This window comes from Vicugna pacos, chromosome 13 (assembly GCF_048564905.1).
Source record: "Vicugna pacos chromosome 13, VicPac4, whole genome shotgun sequence".
NCBI classification, from domain to species: Eukaryota; Metazoa; Chordata; class Mammalia; order Artiodactyla; family Camelidae; genus Vicugna; species Vicugna pacos.
The window spans coordinates 9059128-9079812 of record NC_132999.1 but is presented as its reverse complement, the minus strand read 5'-3'; the positions used below and the strand labels follow the sequence as shown (position 1 = coordinate 9079812).

The 20685-nt window shown below is 33.9% G+C and overlaps 1 long non-coding RNA gene across 8 annotated transcripts in view; it reads left to right on the top strand.

The window, feature by feature from the left end:
* The first annotated feature begins 12940 nt into the window (after positions 1–12940).
* LOC140700875 (uncharacterized) overlaps positions 12941–20685 on the top strand; it is a 105304-nt gene continuing 97559 nt past the window's right edge. For all 8 annotated transcript variants that reach the window (XR_012079601.1, XR_012079604.1, XR_012079607.1 and 5 more), the window contains exon 1: positions 12941–13151. This is a non-coding gene — a long non-coding RNA (uncharacterized lncRNA). The remainder of the gene's footprint in view (positions 13152–20685) is intronic.

Genomic DNA, 20685 nt, shown 5'->3' with positions numbered 1-20685 from the left:
TAGGTGACTTTGGTAAGTTGTCAGGATACAAGTTCAGCATACAACAGTCAATTATGCTTCTATATACTAGTAATGAACAATTCAAAATTGATATTAATAAATAATACCATTTACAATAGTTTCAGAAACAAAACATTTAGGTAAAAGTCTAATAAGTATGTATAGAAACTGTATTCTGAAAAACACTAAAAAAACTGATAAAATCACATTTTAAAAGACTGAAATAAGTTAAGAGATATGCTATGTTCATAAATTGGAAGACTCAACATAATACAGATGTCAATTAAACATATATCAATGTGTAAATTTAATGCAATTCAAATTAAAAAAAAAAAGCTCTCCAGGATTTTTTTAGTTATGGGCAAGCTTACTCAAAAAATATATATGGAAAAGCAAAGAATCTAGCATACCCACAATTTTTGAAAAAAAAAAAAGTATAAATTGGGAGGATTACTATCACATGATTTTATGATGTATTACACAGCTGCAGTCATCAAGACACTGTGGTTTGGTAAAAGGATAGATATATAGATCAATCCATCAAGAGTTTCCATAAATAGATACACAAAAATATGCTCTGTTGCCTTTGAAAAAATTCTGGGAAAAATGAATAAGTAAAGAACAGTCGTTTCAACAAATGATGTGGAAACAATTGAAATTAATGTACAAAATAATGAACAAAATAGTGAACTTCAACCTAATTCTCATAACCTATAAAAATTAAATCTAATGAATTTTAGATCTAAATGTAAAATCCTAAATATTACTAGAAAACAGGAGAAAAATCTCCATATTACACTATAAGCATGATGCATAAAAGAAAATATTGATAACCTGGACTTCATCAAAATTAAAAATTTTACTCTGAGAAAGGCACTCCTAAAAGAATGAAAATACAGCCTTTACACTGAGAGAAAACCTTTGCAAGTTTATAATCAACAATGGACATATATCTGCACATATAAAGAAATCTAAAACTTCGACACTAATTGACAAGCTGATTTTAAACTTATATGGAGAGAAAAAAAGACCCAGAAGAGCCAATTCAATACTGAAGGAGAACATAGAGGATTGACACTATGTGACTTTAAGACGAACTATAAAGCAACAATAATCAAGACAATGTGGCACTGGAGAAAGAACAGACATGTAATTCAATGAAACAGAAAATACAGAGCACACATAAATACAGTTAACTGATATTTGACAAAGAGCAAAGCCAATACAATGGAGAAAAGATAGGCTTTTGGACACATGTTGCTGGAACAACTGGACATCCACTTGTAAAATAAAATGATTCTGGATACAGACCTTACCTCCATCACAAGATTAACACAAAATAATAATACAAACTATACTAAGTGTAAAACACAAACTAATAAATTACAAGAAAATAACATTAGAGAAAACCTAGATGACCTTGGGTACGCCAATGACATTTTAGATACAACTCCAAAGGTACAATCAATCCATGAAAGAAATAATTGATGAGCTAGATTTCATTAAAATTAGAAGTTCCTTTCTCTGCAAAAGACATTGTCAAGAAAATGAGGAGACAATCACAGATTGGGAGAAAATATTTGCAAAAGACATATCTGATAAAAAGACTGTTATCCAAAATATATAAAGTACTCTGAAATTCAACACTAAGCAAACAAATTACAAAGGGGGCAAAGATTTTAACAGACACTACACCAAAGAAGATACTCATATGAAAAGTAAGCCTATAAAAAGATGTTCAGCCTCTTATGTTGTTAGGAAACTGCAAATTAAAACAACACTGAGAAGATTCTATACACCTATCAGGATGAACGAATCCAAAGACTGACAAACTCAAGTGCTCACGAGGATGTGGAGGAACAGGAACTGTCATCCTTTGCTGGTGGGGCTATGCAATAGCATGGCTGCTTTAGAAGACAACTGATGGTTTCTCACAAATCTAATCATGCTCTTGCCCTATGATTTAGTCATCATGCTTCTCGGTACTTACCCAAAAGACCTGAAAACTTATGCCCTTATAAAAACCTGCACATGGATGCTTATTGTGGCTTTATTCGTAACTGCCAAAACTTGAAAGCAACCATGATGTCCTTCAGTAGGTGAATGAATAAATAAACTGCAGTTCAGCTAGTAAATAGAATATTATTTAGCACTAAAAAGAAATGAGATTTCAAGCCATGAAAAGTCATGGAGAACACTTAAATGCATATTACTAACTATTGAAGCAAATTGATAAAGGGCACCTACAGTATGATTCCAACTATCTGGCATTTTGGAAAAGGCAAAACCATGGAGTCAGTAAAAGTATTAGTGTTTGTCAGAGGTTAATGGAAGGAAGGGACAAATAGGCAGAGCAGAGAGGATTTCTAGGACACTAAAAATATTCTGTGTGATACCATAGGGGTGGATATACGTCATTAGACATTTTTCAAAACCCACAGAATGTACAACACCAAGAATGAACCCTAAGGTAAATTATGGACTTTGGGTGATAAAGCCGTGTCTATGTAGGTTCACCAAATGTAATAATGGCACCACTGTCATGGGAATAATGATAGTGGAAGAGGCTGTGTTAGTGTAGGGACATGGTATGTGGGAACTCTGTATTTTCCAATCAATTTTTCTGTGACTCTTAAACTCCTCTCAAAAAGAAAGCTTATTTATTAAAAGAATTTAACAGCAAAATATTGAACAACCCAACTAAAAATAAGCAAGAAACTTGAACCAACACTTTACAAAAGAGAATATATGGATAATGAACAAGTATATGAAAAGATGTTCAGCATCATTAGCCATTAGGTCAATGCAAAGTAAATTATGATGAGATATCGTGATACCTAGTAGAATGTCTTAAAAAAAAAAGATGATGTCAATATCAAATGCTAAGGAGAATGGAAAGAAACTCTCATACATTTCTGGTGGGAATGTAAAATGTCACAGCCTCTCTGAAAAGCAGTTTGGCCCATCAGTATGGTCCATCCAATTTCTCTTGTAGATATATTTACTCTGAAGAAATAAAAACTTATGTTCGCACATGAACATTTATAAGAGCTCTACTGAAAATCACCTAAAGATGGAAACAACTAAAATGTCCTTCAATGATCTAATGGATTTTTTAAATTGTGGTACATCCAAACAATGGAATACTACTCATCTATCAAAAATAAAGGAAAAAATTATTGATGCATACAACAAACTGTATGAAACTTAAAGGCTATGCTAAATGAAAAAGCCAGTCTCAAAATTTTATATATTGTGTAACTCCATTTGGACATTTATGTAATGTCCTAAAAAATACCAGATTATAAAAAAGATCAGTGGTTGTCAGGAGTTCACTGTGAAGGTACCATATGAATACAGAGGGATGACAGGGAAAGTGGATGGTATGGAACTGGTCTACATTCTGGTTTTTAAAGAGGTTATACATGTATTAAAATTCCTAAAAGAAGTGTAATTTACCATATATTAATTTAAAAAATAAAATAACTTCTAAAAGTTTGATGAAATTATTAGCTTCATTTTTGTGATGTACAAAATGATTCTGTGAAGTTAAGTACTTTTCCCAAGGGCACAGGGGTAGTAAGCATTCGGTCAGGAATCAATTTGAGACAGTCAGACTCCATGACTACACTCATGCAGTAGAAAGAAGTTTCATAAATTATGGCTGAATTAGTGTATCAGTCAGTGAAGGAAGTGATTAATCAACTGTCTAATTACTTTGGAATCAGTTGCCAGCATGCTCATCTAGCTGGCAGTATTCCTCTCAAGGACCTCAGTTAAGTCAGTCAGTAGATCCAGGTCAAGCAAGACATATGGCCATTTCTGAAAACTCAAATCCTGACACAATAGCAGTAATAGTACTACTAAAAGTAGAGCGAGTTTGGAGGTCCCCAAACGTATTCTGTGACTCCTACAGGCACCTGAAGCTCCCTTAAGCTCTGCCTGGGGGGATATAGGAAGGTGCCACTTGAGCTCATACCTGTCAGTCACTCCCAGTCAGTAGTCAATGAGATATATGAATTAAAATACGGAAGCTGCACACAGATAGTTGGGAAATTGTTTTCAAATTAAAAATATATATACATATATATGCCATACTATATAATTTGTCCCAGATCATAAACAATGAAATATTTTCAAAAGATTTTACAATACTAGGCTATTTCAAATTATTCTTAAAAATGATACAGCATTAACAGAATTAAATTTCAATTTTTCTTTTGACTATAGATTTTAACTTATGAATAAAATACTGGGGAATCAAGAGTGTATTAAAACAAATAATTTAACATAAAAATTTTAATGGCTTTAGCCATGTTTATTGGACAAAAGGTGAACACAAATAGATGATTGCAATTGATTCAAAATAAAAACCTTTTTTTTTATTGAAGTATAATCAGTTCACAATGTTGTATTAATTTCTGGTGTATTGCATAGTGATTCAGTTGTACATACATATATATATATTCCTTTTCATATTCTTTTTCATTATAGGCTATTACAAGATATTAAATAGAGTTTCCTGTGCTATACAGTAGGACCTTCTAGTATCTACAAATCCTGAACTCCCAGTTTATCTCCCCACCCACCCCCCTTTCCCCTCTAGTAACCGTAAGTTTGTTTTCTGTGTCTGTGAGTCTGTTTCTGTTCTGTAAATAAGATCATTTGTGTCTTTTTTGGGGGGGGATTCCCCATATAAGTGAAATTATATGTTATTTTTCTTTCTCTCTCTGGCTTACTTCACTTAATATGACAATCTCCAGGTCCATCCATGTTGCTGCAAATGGCATTATTTTATTCTTTTTCATGGCTGAGTACAAAATAAAATATTTTAATATAGTTTTAAACTAATCCAAGAATATTATAATTCTTATTAAAAATGCTCTTTCAATATTAGATATAGATATGATTAAGGGTATCTCCAAAACAGCATGTATTGTTCTATAAGCTCTGGTCTCTATTTTTGGTTTTTGAATGATTCAATCTCATTCTTGCCTTTATATTTGTTGTTTTGTCTATTTATTTCTAACCTCTGAATGATAGTGATTTTCTACATCTAAATTATAGCTCAAGTGTCAACAAATAATGAGTACAATTTTTTTTTTTTTGCTGACAATATCTAAACTCTCAATTTGGCAAAATCTCATATTGTATAAATCTTGACTGATGACTAGACTCCAATGCACACAATAAAGGGGAGGGTGAAAGCAACAAATATTCCTCCTCCTTGCTCCCTGGTAAGCAGAGTATGGGCATTAAAATTTGACTGCAACAATCGGATGCTTTCATCTAGGATTCTGAGTATGAGGAAGTTACACGAAGATGGGGGAATACTTAGGGATTATTTGCAATAGTGGCAGTGGTGTAGAGCTGGAATCAAGGATCCAGCAGCCACATCACCAGACGTGCCTCCTAGCCACAGACAGCACTGTGGTGTGACTTAAGCAATGTCCCCTGCTTTCTAGTCTTTTTCCATTTTATTGTTTTCTAAGACTGGTTCTTCAGAATTCTCATTACTTCTTTTAGCTATCCAAATACAATCCTTTTTTTTTTTTTTGATTAAGTTCCCTAAAGCAAGTTGCTGTTTCTGGGAAGATCCCAGGATCCTCAAAGATGCACCTCACCTCAAAAAGCCACCCCTGATGAGCCAACAGTAAGAATGGTTCCCCTCACTATAATAATAGCTAGAGGCTTCTATCTCCTCTTCTTCCACATTCTTCTTTTTCTTCTGGATTTAGAATCATCTTGTTTACATAATTGTTTATGGTTAGTCTCTCCCCAGCTGACTATCAGCAGCATAATCTCTCCAATTAAACGTCAACTCCACAAGAATGGAAAGCATAACTATTTTGTTACCATATGTTACCAGCCCCTTACATGAGTGCCCATCCCACAGTAAACTCTAGATAAATATTTACTGAAGGAAAGGATAATATTTGTAAACTATTTTGTATACAATTTGTGCATTTAAATAGTCAATAAATTATAGAAAAATTATTATTAAAGAAGACAGCAATAAATTAGGAAAATATGTTTCCTCATTGAAGTACTTAACATTTTCCAAGTATCCTCATGTGAATGTAGAGATTTAATTCCTTTATAATTAAAAAAACAGAACATTGGGGAAATAATAACTAAACTAAAGAAAAAAATGCAAGGACTTTCCCTTCAGCCTATCAGATTATGCTGTTAATAGCATAATCCGCCTTGAATTAGTTCACACCTACAACTTCTTCAACTCTGCTGCCTCCGGAGCTTAGCCTGATTGAAATTGTGAGGAAGCTGGTGACAATCGTCTCAAAGGCGAGAGTTGGAAAGCAGAAGAAGTGATTTCATTTTCATAGATATCCAAAAAAATTAACAATTACTACTAATTCAACAAAATATTGCAGTAGTATTACTCAATGATAGCTTTAATCTTAACTACTAGTTAGTCTTCTAGAAAACAAAAACACTAATTTGAAAAGATCTATGCATCCCTATGTTCACTGCAGTACTATTTACAATAGCCAAAATATGGAAGCAACCTAAGTGTCCAAGAATAGATAAATGGATAAAGAAGATGTGGTTTAGATAGACAGACAGGTAGGTACACAATGGGATATTACTCAGCCATAAAAATGAATGAAATCTTGCCATTTGGAAAAGTATGGCTGGATCTAGAGTGTATTAGGCTAAGTGAAATAAGTCAGACAGAGAAAGACAAATACCATATGATTTCCATTATACGTGGAATCAAACACAAATGAACAAACAACAAAACAGAAGCAAACGCAGAGGTACAGAGTACAAACTGGTTGTTGCCAGACGGAGGGGATTGAGGGGATGAGTGAAATAGGTAAGAGAGATTAAGAAGTATAAACTAGCAGTTATAAAATCAGTTAAGTTGCAAAGATGTAATGTATGACATAGGGAATATAGCAAATAATAATGTAGCAAACTTGTATGTTGACAGATAACAACTAAATTTACTGTGCTGATCATTTTACAATGCATAAAAATACCGAGTCAAAAAAATAACCGAAGACAAAAAATACACAGATGTGACCTACATCAGTCCCCTCATAAACAGCTTTGTAAAGTTTCCATTTGCTGAGGAGGAAAGCAAAATCCCCTTAGTTTGACATTCAAGGCCTTGCATCATCTGGCACCATCCTACGTTCATAGCTACAACTCCTGTTGCTCCTCCTAACACACCTTATATTCCAGGCACCATCACTACGTATGCCTGCCCCTCTATCCTCACTGGTCCTTCTGCCTGGAGTGCTCCCTTCATTTATTTTTTTTCCTGTTTGAGGATTCTTCTTATTAAACATCATAGAAATGATGATTTCTGGACAAAAGTCATCTTCTTTCCACCATCTTTTATCTTGCTTTCTTGCCTCTTTCCTTCTCTCCTTTCCTTATCTCCTGCTTTCTTCTCCACTTCTCTTCCCTTTACCCATCCTCTCCCTCCATCCTGTTCTTCCTCCTTTCCTTTCTACTATTTCTTCAGTGTTGTCCATGGCTATAGATTTCTGATTATGATAAAAAAAAACTGTTATATTCCAAAGTAGCTTTTGTTATTAATAGTTTGTTAAACTAGGCTGGTAAAATTAAATAAATGCTTGTTGAGGGACTCAGTTATGCTACACCATCTGATTAATGTTTCTCTATTACTTGGGCACATTAATATACACACATACATACCTAAAAGATGGATAAGAAAACCTTTTTCTTATGACAAAGTAACAAAACAAAATTGAATGAATGATGGATTTTTAATATCATCAATGAAAGCTAAAACTAGTAAGTGAATATTTGATTAGGAAAAGATTAATTACATAGCTTTCAAATGTTTCCCCTGAAAACACTGATCACAAAAATAGAAATGGTAATTTTATAGTGGATAAACCTAGCACTTGCCACCTGAACCAAATGATCAAAATTATCATTTCTGATTTTGGTACAAATCAACATCCTATCACCCTGATGCCTCAGAAAGACACCTCTACTCTGTAGTATTCCTGCCAGAAATATGTAACCTAGATCTATTCATAGGGAAACATCACACAAACTCGAAATAAGGTCATTTTATAGAATAAATGGCCCACATTATTTTTAAAAAGTCAAGGTCAAAAAAGATAAAGAAGGGCTGAGGAATTGTTTGAGAAATAAAGGAATAAAATAGTCATGAAAATTAAGTACAATGCCTGATCCTAGATTGGAGTCTAGAAACAAAAATAATGTATAAAAGGACATTATTAAAACAGTTGATAAAACTTGAATCTAGACTGTGGATTAGATTATCATATTTTATTAATGTTATATTTCCAATTGTGATTATTGTATTGTGGTATGTAAAACAATGTAAAATTTACAGTAGTCATTTTTTCTATTCTCACAACTTTATATGTTTGATTTGGAGTAAAATTTTTAGAAATCCAAAATGACATTCTTTATTATTGTGTTTCTAAGAAAAATAATAGCTAAACTTTAAAATTACTTGTTTTCCAGCATCAGAAAAGATCTGCTTTTAAACTGGGGATATCTTACATTATACAGATATTCTCTTTAAAACAACAATCACAAGAAATATTTTAAAAACTAAAATTTCTTCCGTTAAACTGAAAAATTTAGTTGAGATCTCTAACAAAGCAAGTCTCAGTAAATAATGCAATTTAGTGATTATAATGTGACCTCCTCTAAAATGAATTTCCTAACTAAAAGGATGTTATTTTTAGTAAATGAAAAATTTTAAATTCAAGCAGAAGGGTCTTGCATTTGAGGTTCCCTAATTGTATTTTTTAAAAATAAATATATTCATAAAACCAAAAGCATAGCAGGTCCAATAGTTTGCAGGAATTTTAAACAAAACTTGCATTCTTTATTGAATTACAAACCTCATTTGTATTGGATTTTTTTAAGGAAATAAACACTTTAAAAAGTAGTTCTATTCTTTAAATTAAAAGAGAATCCTTTTTATCTTTTACCTAGAATAGTAAGAAAGTACGTTTATACTTTTTGATTCCAAAGTCTAAAGCTAAAATAAAATCAAATTTCTGAGGGTGATCTTGAGATATAAAAAGCACAGCTTTCTAATTGAAGCACTATGAAGAGCCTCATTTTCCTGGAGGTACCCAAAGTTATTCAAGGCTTTCTATACTCATCAATGAAGCCAAAGGAGTTCCTCCATGTGAAGGAAAATAGATAAGAAAAGGTATCCGTTCCATGAAAGAAAAGGCAAAAATAGACTTAGTCCATAGAGAAGCTTGTGGGCAAAGACCCAATGCTAAGTAGAATGAAACAGATTTCCATGCGAGGTTTTGGAAAAGAAAAATCAAACTTACAATTTTTTTTCATGTCATTAGCTACCAGAATAAGGCCTACATATTATTTTAACTACCTAATTAATCCTCTTTTACATACAATTTTCCTCACTAATCACAGTAGAAAAACGTGACGTTATAAGGTAAAGGTTTTATCAGCGCCTGCTTCTTGGGCACACGATTTCTATAGTCACAAAGCACAGGGCCCTTAGATGGCCCCCACGCTTGACTTACTACTGTGATCTTATTGTTTCAAACTTCCTAATATTTTGTGAAAAAGATGCTCTGCTTTTTCATCTTGCACTATTATGGACAAATTATGTAACCAGTCCTAATTTCTCTCCTGTTGTCAATTATATCACCAACTTTGTCTCAGATTTTTAGTCTTACTTCTGTGAACAGGCATTTAGTTTATTATAAAATAGTCTGTATGCATTAAATTGTGATGTGGTAGCTTTTCACCTTTAATTTTACAGACTTGGCATTTAACATTCTAAAACTGATTTTTTTATCCCCCTTAGCTTTTTGTGTTGGCTTGTTTGTTTCTTCTAATTTGGTACCTTCTCTGGGAAGGAAAGAATAAATAAAAGAGAGAAAACAAATCTGAGAGCAAAGATATCAAATGTGATCCTGAAAGTGGGGTGTTTGCTTTAAAGAAAGTGGAGGCATGTCCAAGAGAGAAAATCAAGAACCAAGAAACACCTTCCCCCAGAACTGTGATCCAAAAAAATATCGTTGAACCAACCTGACTTTTTAGAGCACTTCAGATACTCAGGGATGAACGGGGTTGTGGATGCAGAAAGATAGATATCAGATAACTAAAAATGATCCCCTAATTCCAGAGTAATGTCATTTTAATTCTTGGAAAATGGTGCACATTCTCAGGTGGAGATTTTCATAAGGGTTTAATTAAATCATTGAGTTAATTTGAGATACTGGTGACATTGTCAATCTTCGTCTAGGTCCCAATAATAGACACAGACCTAAAAGTGTCCCCTGTGTCTTTATCACCACTGTCCATATTTAATACAGGCTTCTCACATCACTAGACACTACTGTTGTCAAAGAGGATATTGCATTTTTGTGTAACTTAAAAATCATTACTTGTAAGGTATAATTATCAGGGAAATGTAGTGCTGTGGATAGTATTCAATTAAAGTCAGTATATTAGGTTTTGCTGTTAATACAGAGTAAAATATAGAAACTGGAATAAATGGACACAGATAATACATTTTCAAGATGTCCTTTTGTATGTGTGATTGTATGTATTTGGTTTGCACATATGTTTAATGGTATGTATATATGTAATTGCTTTTTGCATTCAAAAAGCCTCACTCTATCTATGGTGGAGTAAAAAAGTATTGTAACAATTCAGCTAATTATGGGATATGCACATAACACTTGCATTTCTTTGTAATACATTGACCATGAAGTTTAAACTTTGTAAATACGTTATTTTATGAAAATATCTTTATAAGATAAGAAATTGGCTCAAAAGATTCAGACAACTGTGGGGATTAAAAGATTTATGTTTCTTAAATTTAATAAGAACAATATTAAATAAAATAATTGTACAGATGGTTGACTTCATACCTGTTGCACAATCACACTTAGTTTGCCTTTGTGAGAAAATATGAGTTGGGTAAAATCACTTTCTAAAGAGACAAGAATTTAGTATCTCTTTAATTGATTAAAAGTGCTACTTAAAGATTGTTCAAAAATAAACAAATTAACAGAAAGGACAGAGTTATCTGTGTATCTTCTTTCCTAGACTTTCTTGATACTTAACCACCAAGCCCTTTGAGTGCTTGACAGTGTTTCTGGGTACTGCGTTTTGCAATGCTGAGTTTGGACTTAGTGATTATTTCCATTTTCTATGTGCTATTTCAGTGTCATGTGCAACATAACTCCACCTACCCAACTTAGGAGCTGGTATCTGAGGTATAAACTGGAAGCAAGGTTAAATCTATTAAATAAAAACACTTAATACATAGATATATCTATCTTATTAAACATGCAAACATTTTAGTAGAAAAATACAGAATATTTTAAAGATTCCAACAGGAAACACATGCTCATTTTTCAATTTATAGGTCACCAGTATGGTTTAAAACACTTCTTAAAAAAATATAAATCGATTTCTCTAGCCTAGAAACTTGATTTGCCACATTTCACATAAAAAAGTAATACCCTACAAGGCGCACTCACGTGTCCTCCCAAGTGGAGGTGTAAGTTTTCCAGCATGGCTCTGCGATCTTCCAAGAAAAGTCATCATAAGCGTGAACCCCAGATCATGTTTACATTTGGTCCCATATAAGTTATTCATTTTGTAACTTACATGATTAGACAGCTTGTAAAAAAGAGTTAACATACTTGTCATTTGTAATTACATAGGAGAGCATGAACTCAAGAAAACTTCAAACTCTCTTTACGATATCAACATCGCCGAAACAATGATGAAGAGGAAGTCTTTCGCAGCCAGACACTGCTCCATCAATCAGCTTGCAGTCAGGAGAAAAATTGAGTTTGTCATGATATGGTTCTTAAAGAAAAAAAATAATAAATTCTATACAAGTGGCAACCTGGCAGTGTGGTTAATTTATTCATTATCCACCCTAGAAAAATAATTAAGTCATGCTTTCTTTCCTGGTGCTTCGTTACAGTTTAGCGCATCCCCTCCCCCACCTTTTTCTGGAGCCGTCAGTAAGAATTCTTATTAAAATAAATTAGCTGCAAAACTTTTAACTCTGTCTTAAAGAATAACTAATCCACTTTTCTAGTGGAAGCAACATTGATTAAATAAACCAAGTTCCATGCAGAGCAGATTAATTTCTTTAGCCACAGTTTCCAACTGTAAATGATGTTGTATCCATATTAGTTTGAACTGTGTGTAATAAGCTGTAAATGTATAATTGGTATTAACCTCTTTTAGTGTGTCTTTCTTTGTCTCTTATGGATGACATTCCTGATTTAAAAAAAAGGTGGAGAGAGGGTAGATGTGAATGCTAGAAATGTATATACTTGGTATTTTATCATGTATATGATCTTTATTTAATGAACCCATTTTTACACAACCTAAACTGATTAACCTTATCACAAAATAACTTCAAATATTTATGAAACTCCATGTTGCAGATCACATTTGAATCAAACTTTCTAAAAAAAATCCAGTAGGTAACAGTTGGCCCAACAAAATTTGGACAAAATGATAGAACATTTTTCTTTTGAAACTTGAGATTCTTTAGTTGTGCATGTTAGCTGCATTAGTGTTTATTAGAAATGTATTTCCATCGTCCCATAATCTTAAAAGGGCAAGATAGTAGATTATTCGTATAAATGGGTGCCCTTCATCCCACTGAACATGCAGGCTGCTCTTTCCATCAAAAGATTAAATTTATTTCTCGACCCTTTGAGTGTGGGCTTTCCCTGTAATTTTCTTGCACCAATGGGATGCTGTGAATCTGACACTACACAATTTCCAGGTCAAGGAAGCTTCTGTTTTTTATCCTCTTGGGATCTAGCCTCCATGGAAAGAATCTCAGGATAGATTACTGGATGAGTTCTTCCCAGTTCCATAACCATGGAGAGAGAAGCTTCCATATGGAAGGTTCTAGACATTCTGTTCACTGCAGTGGAGGGTGAAGCCCACCAATGGGTGAAGCCCATCAATGAGTGAAGTCCACCAGTGATTGAAGCCAACCCACGCGTTCCAGCCTCAGCTGGGTTCCCAAGTAAAGGAAGTATGTGTGGTCTCAACTGACATGATACGGAATAGAAGAACGTAGCTGAGCACAGTCAACCTACAAGACAACATAAAACACATCTCTGACTACTTATTTGAGGGTTAGTTTGTTATAAAGCAATAGATAACTGATAATGGCAATTTCTTGCTTAAAATGTTAAAAACAAGAAAGAAATGCATTGTTTTGCTATCACTAATATTTTACAGTTGAACTACATTTAAGATATCTATTTTCCAGAATTATTCCTTCTCTCTCTCTCTCTCCTCCAACCTCCCACTTTGGATATTAACCCCTTGGCCATCCTTCAATAATTTCACTAATCAGCTTTGTAATTAATTTAATAGCAACATTGCAGACATTAATAATTTCTGGTCTCAAAGTATGCAAACAGTATAGGTTGCCATTCTAATGCTCACTGAATTAGGCCCAGAGGGATATTTTGAGGAGAAAACGTGTTTAACAGTAAGGAGTATTTGGCAATGGAAAATTACATGTGTTCATTTGTGAAGAGATAAAAGTGGTTCAAAGTTGTATATTAAAAAGGTACAAAGCCATCCTTTACTCTGATTTCAGAGTGATGCATGTAATTTGCAAATTTAAGTATTGCAGTGCTTAAAACTTTTCAGTAACTCACTGTGTCTTTGTGATAAGGCTGCCCTCCACGGTATGGCATAGAAGGTCTTCTTAACCTGTTCCTTACGCATTTCTCTAGCATTATCTCTTTCCACTCCTTTTTTTTTTTTTAATAGCCCATCAGTTCTGATCTAGGTGGTAGCCTAGACACATGGGTTCTGCTTTTTTGCTTTTGCTTATTTTGTTCTCTCTGGAATGTACTTTCTTTTCGTCTTTATCTGCCAAACTTTTACTAATGCCTTAAGACTCAGTTCAGACCTTGCCTCTTCCCTAAAGTTTTTCTGACACCAGTGTCCTCCAATCTGGTCCTCCTCCTCTGTACAGATGGCATTCAGTGCACACCTCTACTATTGCATTTCTCACCGAGAGCTAAAATTATGTGTTCACTTGCCTTTCTCTACTATTTGTGGAAGAAAAACTAAATGGCACAACATATGGAAATTCAGGATAAGGTGGTTCTATAAATAAGTGACAGAAGTCAGGTAATAATTTTTCCTGAAGAATATAGTATCTAATAGGTAGTATAACTTTTTCTAAAATTTTTATTAGATTTTAAGAAACATAACTACAGTGTTAATGCCATAAACTTGGCAAATTCCAATTCCTTGTCAATTCATTAATGGCTTATTCTGAACACCAGTGAATGCCCATATAAGTATTTTGAAAAACAAAAGGGCTTTTCCATTTTTTCAGATCTTGGATTGGGATCAACATGATCTCTGACTTCTCAAATTATCATGAATTAATGAGACTTGTGCATTGGGAATGAGAAACTACTGAAAAATTGATTCCTAAAGATCCAAGTATTGATCGTTACTATTTTAAATAGCCATGTATCTATTGGCTGGTTTGGGTTCTACACTTAAGATTGACCTAGAAGAGAAGATATAAGCAAATGGACATCTTTTATTCAAGCAGTTTAATACTATTGTCTGGTCAATCATTGTGTCCACTTTGCCACCATTGAAATCAAAAGATTATGTTGGTTGTGATTTCATCCTTTTATGAAGCAATTTCAGTTTTTAAGTTTGTTTAACATGAACATATATATTTATTTTGGTTTTGATCCAAAACCCCACAAACATTAATGACAAATGATTAAATTAAAATTGAGTGTGTGTGTGTGTGTGTGTGTGTGTGTGCCTGTGTGAATCACAAGGATGGGGAGAACAGAAAATAACAGTGAAATTTTTCAATTCTGCAAAACAGATAGTTGAATGATAACATACTTAGTATGACCAAGGAGGTTAAACCCTCATCCAGCACAAGAGAATGTTGAAAAATAATCTAAACTACAGAGCAAAGTCCTCAAAATGATGAGGAAATCACATATTACATGTCTCCGGAAGTGGGAATGGAGTGGAGGGGGTTAAAATAAAGACTGAAACTGCTTAAAATGTTTAGGTCTCCACACCTCTTTCCCACAATCATGGCACCTGGTGGTTTTCACACATCTCTCTCCCCACATACCTAGTCTGGACAGTTATCCCTGGGAGTATAAAATAAATAGTCTCCACACTCTTGGGAAACATTGAACATAGATTTTTTTCTGTGCTTGGTTTGTCTTTACTCTGGGTTGATTAAGTTTCTGCTCTCTCTTCATTGTGTGACCTGAGGACAGCCCCAGAGAAGTTCTGGTTTTGGCTTCTCCTGAGAGCTGGGGATGGCTCATGTGAAAGTCAGAGGCAGAGAATGGGAGTTAGCTGACTCCCACTGACCATATTCCGACCAGACACCCAGCCTGTGGCCCATGTTGCAGTCCTGCCATGTGACCCAAGTATGATGAGCGCTCTCTCCCTTATAATTCATGCTTTTCTCACTGAATTATGTAGAAAGGACTCTTATTAACTTTTAGGGAATCTGGAATTAGATAGGATGCCAGTGGCTCCATATAATCTATGCTTTCTAGAAGCCTACGAACAATATTAACAATATTAAACTTTCTTTGAATAGGGAAGGGCATGCTTGGTAATTAGTTTTACAAAACAGTATGTGGTTTTATAAATGTATGACTAATATATGGGATGCAAAAGTTTAGTATGTTTGGCAAGATATTTGGAGGTCCTGAGAGAGAGAGACTTCGCTAGATCAGGACAAAAACCTGTGTGTCTGAGCAGCAACGCTGCTTTAGAACCTTAGTACAGTGTTGCATTTAAAATCATATAACATTTGCATGGTAACAAATAAAAAAAATCCAATAATGTAATCCAGGTTTAATCAGTAATGTTTTCTAATGGTTAGTTGACATAAATGAAATTATTACATGTAGGTAACAAAATTAGCATAAATCTACGTTGGTAAACTATGCCTTTCTCACTTACGTGAAATTTCCTTCACCAAAACAAACAAAAAAACCCAATAATATTTCAGTGTATATGTCTACTTTAATATGTCTGCCTGTATATTTTTTTTATTTTAATTTGGCAAAGTAAATTTGTCAGCAAAATAAGTCTAGAGTCCTAGCAGGAGAAGGGATTCATTATTGTGAATGTCTTCCTTCTATATCCCACTCCAACCATCCACCCTCTTCCTAATTATTATCACATCTATTACATTTAAAGGTAAATGATACTATAAAAATCAACTTATTGAGCAACTGGTAAGCTGAGTAAGAGATAAAATTGACAGGAGCCGAAAGTATACAATTTCCTTTTATTACCATCAGAACATCATGGAATTACATACAGTAGGAAAATTTATATCATAATTTGGTCCCACAAGTTTGCTTTTGACAGTTTAAGAGAATTCAAAAGAGAGAATAAGAAAAAGCCTCTAAGCATCAATTAAAAGAAAAAAGTAAAAATGTCTCATCTATGTAATAATAAACTAATCAAGAATAAGCCTATGAAGATAGATATTGATACTTTCATGGCAAGAAAACCTTCTTGGCCACTTCTATTCACTGTTAGATATTCCTCCCTTTGAATTCTGAATCATTCCCCCATTTTTACTTTTTTTTCTGTCTGTCTTTCTCATATAAATTATTTGTAACAATACTTAAATAAGAAATCTTAAAAGTATAAATAGTAAAGAATATTTAGGTATAAATTTTGAAAAAAACCGTATTAATAAATATCTGAACTTTCACAGAAAATTGGTAATTCATATGGTTGCCAGATACTTTCTATTGCAGTTCCACAAGCTTGGGATTATGTCTTGTACATATTGTTATTTTAGCTAACATTGCATATAATAAAAATTCAATATTGATTAATTGAAATGGCCATTTATTTAACAAAGTAGTAATTTGAACACTTGAAAATTTCATGCATATCTTAATATATCTATCATTCTTTCATTCAGCTAAAAATCATGGGTAGATCTGGATTGAAAGCTCTACTTAGTATTATGATTTATCACTATAACAATATTTTAAATGCATATATAGTTTTGTGAAAGATTAAAAATAATTAATAACTCAGGATTATTCATAAAGATTCTCTGTAAATTTCAAAATATGAAATATGTATCATTAACCATTGTTAGAACTCAGTATTATTCTTACATTTTCTATTTTGACAATTTTAGCACAAAAAAGATAAAACCAAAAATATGATGAAGAGCAGTTCAGCTGTAAGAAAATTAAACCTGGACACCTGTATGAAAGTAGAACAAATCGTTTTTCTGTAAAATAAGATAATTCTCTCTGCTCTGGAACTATAAATACAGAAATTAAACTAAAAGAGAAATTGTATTGCACACAAAAATAGATAAGCTGATGAGTAAGATACTTAATGCATTAAAAGTGTGTATCTCTTGGAAGAGGACGTAAAAGACAAATGGCAAGATTAACATGTGGTTGAGTAGAACAGGGAAAAAGCAAGGACCACATTTTTTACTTGAAGATGCCATTTACCAGATTTATTTGACTTTTGGAAAACAATCCTCCAAAGTGACTCAAGCATGGGTAGGCGGAGAAATCAGCCTACAGAGCCCACCCCTGCAGGCCTTCCTTCAGTCCCTTGTATGGGAATAACTCCTTGCTGAGATGGGTCAACAGGAGAACCAAGTTCTGACAGCAAAACCAGTCTTTGCTCTTCTGGTAAGGGTGGTGATAGTCTATCTTTTCTTGCTCTGTTTCTTTGAAAAATGGGAGACATACAGATGATTTGCCTCCCCTCCTAGGGCTCTTCAGAGAAATAATGCAAAGCTAAACATTCTAGCAAAGATACCCAGGTAATTGTAGAAACTATTGTTCAAGTGTCAAATTTGATAACTTTTGTTTTGAACTAGAATTATGTCTCCTTGTTTCATCTTTTAAAAAATGTGCTATATACACTTCAGTGCATATTAATGAAAACTTTTGTAAGTGAATTTTAACATCTGTAATGCATCTTAGCAATAACCAAACTCAAACTTGCACATTTTACAAGTGGAAGCCAAGAGACTAATTCATTTGCGTAATGTCAAATAGGGATCTAGAGGGCAGCAAGAGAGCAGAAACTTGGTTGATTTTCTTAACTTCTAATTTAGCCTTTTTACTTATTTAAATTGATTTAGACAGATCTTCACTGTAAGGCCTGAGAAGAGCAGCAAACAATGTAAAGAGATTCCTTTTTCTCTTGAGCACACAATCTACTATAGGTAAAGCAAAGTACCATATGTCAAAATATTTAAAAATTACAAATCATTGTTAAGTAAGATAAACTTTATCCTTTTACTTGGCCAAATATATCTTCATAACAATTCAGGCTTGAATTTAGAATTATTGGATTTCTCAGAATTCCAGCCGAGAACCTAGTAGTATAGTTGGAGTCAGTCCATGGCCCTAGCCCCTATCTCTCAACCTTTCTTCACACAAGTTCCTACACCTCATCTCCTCCTAAAACTTCTTTCTGTCCCAAATTATGATGTTTCTTTACTGCCATATGCAGACAGCTCAAACCACATTTTCGAAGTCCATCCACATCTACCCTTCCCTTTGGCCAACCTTGGGCTTAGAGGTTGGTCCCCCTTCAAGAGAAGAAAGCCTGTGGCCGTTTAAGTGGGGAACTCCAGGGTGCTAGGTACTCAAAATGTGGTCACAGGACAAGAAAATGGCAAACTGTAGGCAGATCTCCTTGACCCCACAGACTCCTCAACCTATGGGAAGAGAGAACACACATAGAAAGAACAGAACAGAGCCTCTACAGTAGGAGTCTTGTGCAGAGATCTTTCTTACCCAAATTCAAATGGTGTACTGGGCACAGAAGATAAAAGCTAAATGAATCATCACCCAAAAGCAAAAACATACAGCAAAACAAAACATCACACAAACACACAAGAAAACCCCTTAATCTGTGATTAAGTAAGAAGTTCATAATAATAGGAGAGCATAACATGATGGGAATAAGAAGGGGAGTCTGCCTTGTACTGAACAATCAGGAGAGGCAGCCATGGCAAAGTTCAGTTGAGAGACATGTGAGGAGTTAACTCAGTAAAAGATGGGGAACAAGGGAAAGAGCACTTGCTCCGGGCAGAGGAGACAGTCTATGGAAAGGGCGAAATTCATTGTCTGTGGAAATGACTGGAGAGGAAATGAGCTTCTTATTTGAAGAAACTACTTTATAGTTAAGCAACTGCTGTGACATATGAGGGTTTCTCTGACAAAAGACAAGTGGGATCAAAGAGCAGAGATTCTTGAAATAAAATTCCATTAATAAACTGAGACAGAAAGCCAGTAACTCCAAGTCAGTATGATAGACTCAGTGCCGTGTGAGAAGGCTGGTTGTGACAATTTATGCGACTAGAAGTGCGAATGGATTCTATCATCCTAGCACTCTGGCTATAATTTGGGAAAAGAATTGTTGTGGGTTGTAATGTTGGAGCTCTAATATAAGGTAGCAACATCACGTGGCCAACTGAGATCTAAAACCACATATATCATCACTAAAATACTCACAGTGTCTCCTACAATGTGCAGGACCAATTTCAAAATAGTATGAAAGGGTGGTGGTTAAATTTTACATGGCTGTTTGGTCATGCTATGGTAGACAATTGTGTGGTAAAATGCTAGCCCAAGTGTTGTTATAAGGGTATTATGTAGATGAGATTAACATCTACAAACAGTTGGCTTTAAATAAAAGAGATTACCCTTGATAATGTGGGTGGGCCTCATCCAAACAGTTGAAGGCTTTAAGACAAAAACTGAAGTTTCCAGTAGAAGAAATCCTGTGTCAAAACTGTAATGTCAAGTCACATTAACAAAAAACAAAAAAATAAACACCTTAGAAATAAACTAATTTCAAGGAGGTAAAAGACACATGCAAAGAACAATAAAACACTGATAAAGAAAATTAAAGTTGATTTAAAGAAATGGAAAGTTATCCCATCCTCTTGAATTGGAAGAATTCATATTGTTAAAATAGCCATATACTCATAGCAATCTATAGATTTAATGCGATGCTTATCAAATTGCCCAGTACCTTTATCATAGAACTAGAAAAAATAATTCTAAAATTTATATGGAATCACAAAAGACCTAGAATTGCCAAAATAATATTGAAGAAAAAACAATGAAGCCGGAGCAATAATCCTCCCAGACTTACAACAATACTACAGAGCTACAGTAATCAAAACAGCTGGTATTGGCACAAAAACAGACATATGGATCAATGGAACAGAAGAGAGCCCAAAAATAAACCCACACACCTACAGTCAATTAATCTTCTCAAAGGAAGCAAGAATATACAATGGAGAAAAGACAGTGTCTTCAGCAAGCTGTGTTAAGAAAGTTGGACAGCTGAATGTAAATCAGTGAAGTTAGAACAGTCCCTCACACCATACACAAAAATAAACTCAAAATGGCTTAAAGATTTAAACAGAAGATAGGACACCATAAATCTCCTAGAAGAGAAAATAGGCAAAATATTCTCTGACATAAATGGTAGCAATGTTTTTCTATGTCAGTCTCCCAAGGGAATAGAAATAAAAGCAAAAATAAACAAATGGGACCTAATTAAACTTAAAAGCTCTTACACAGCAAAGGAAACCATAAACAAAACTAAAAGACAACCTACAGA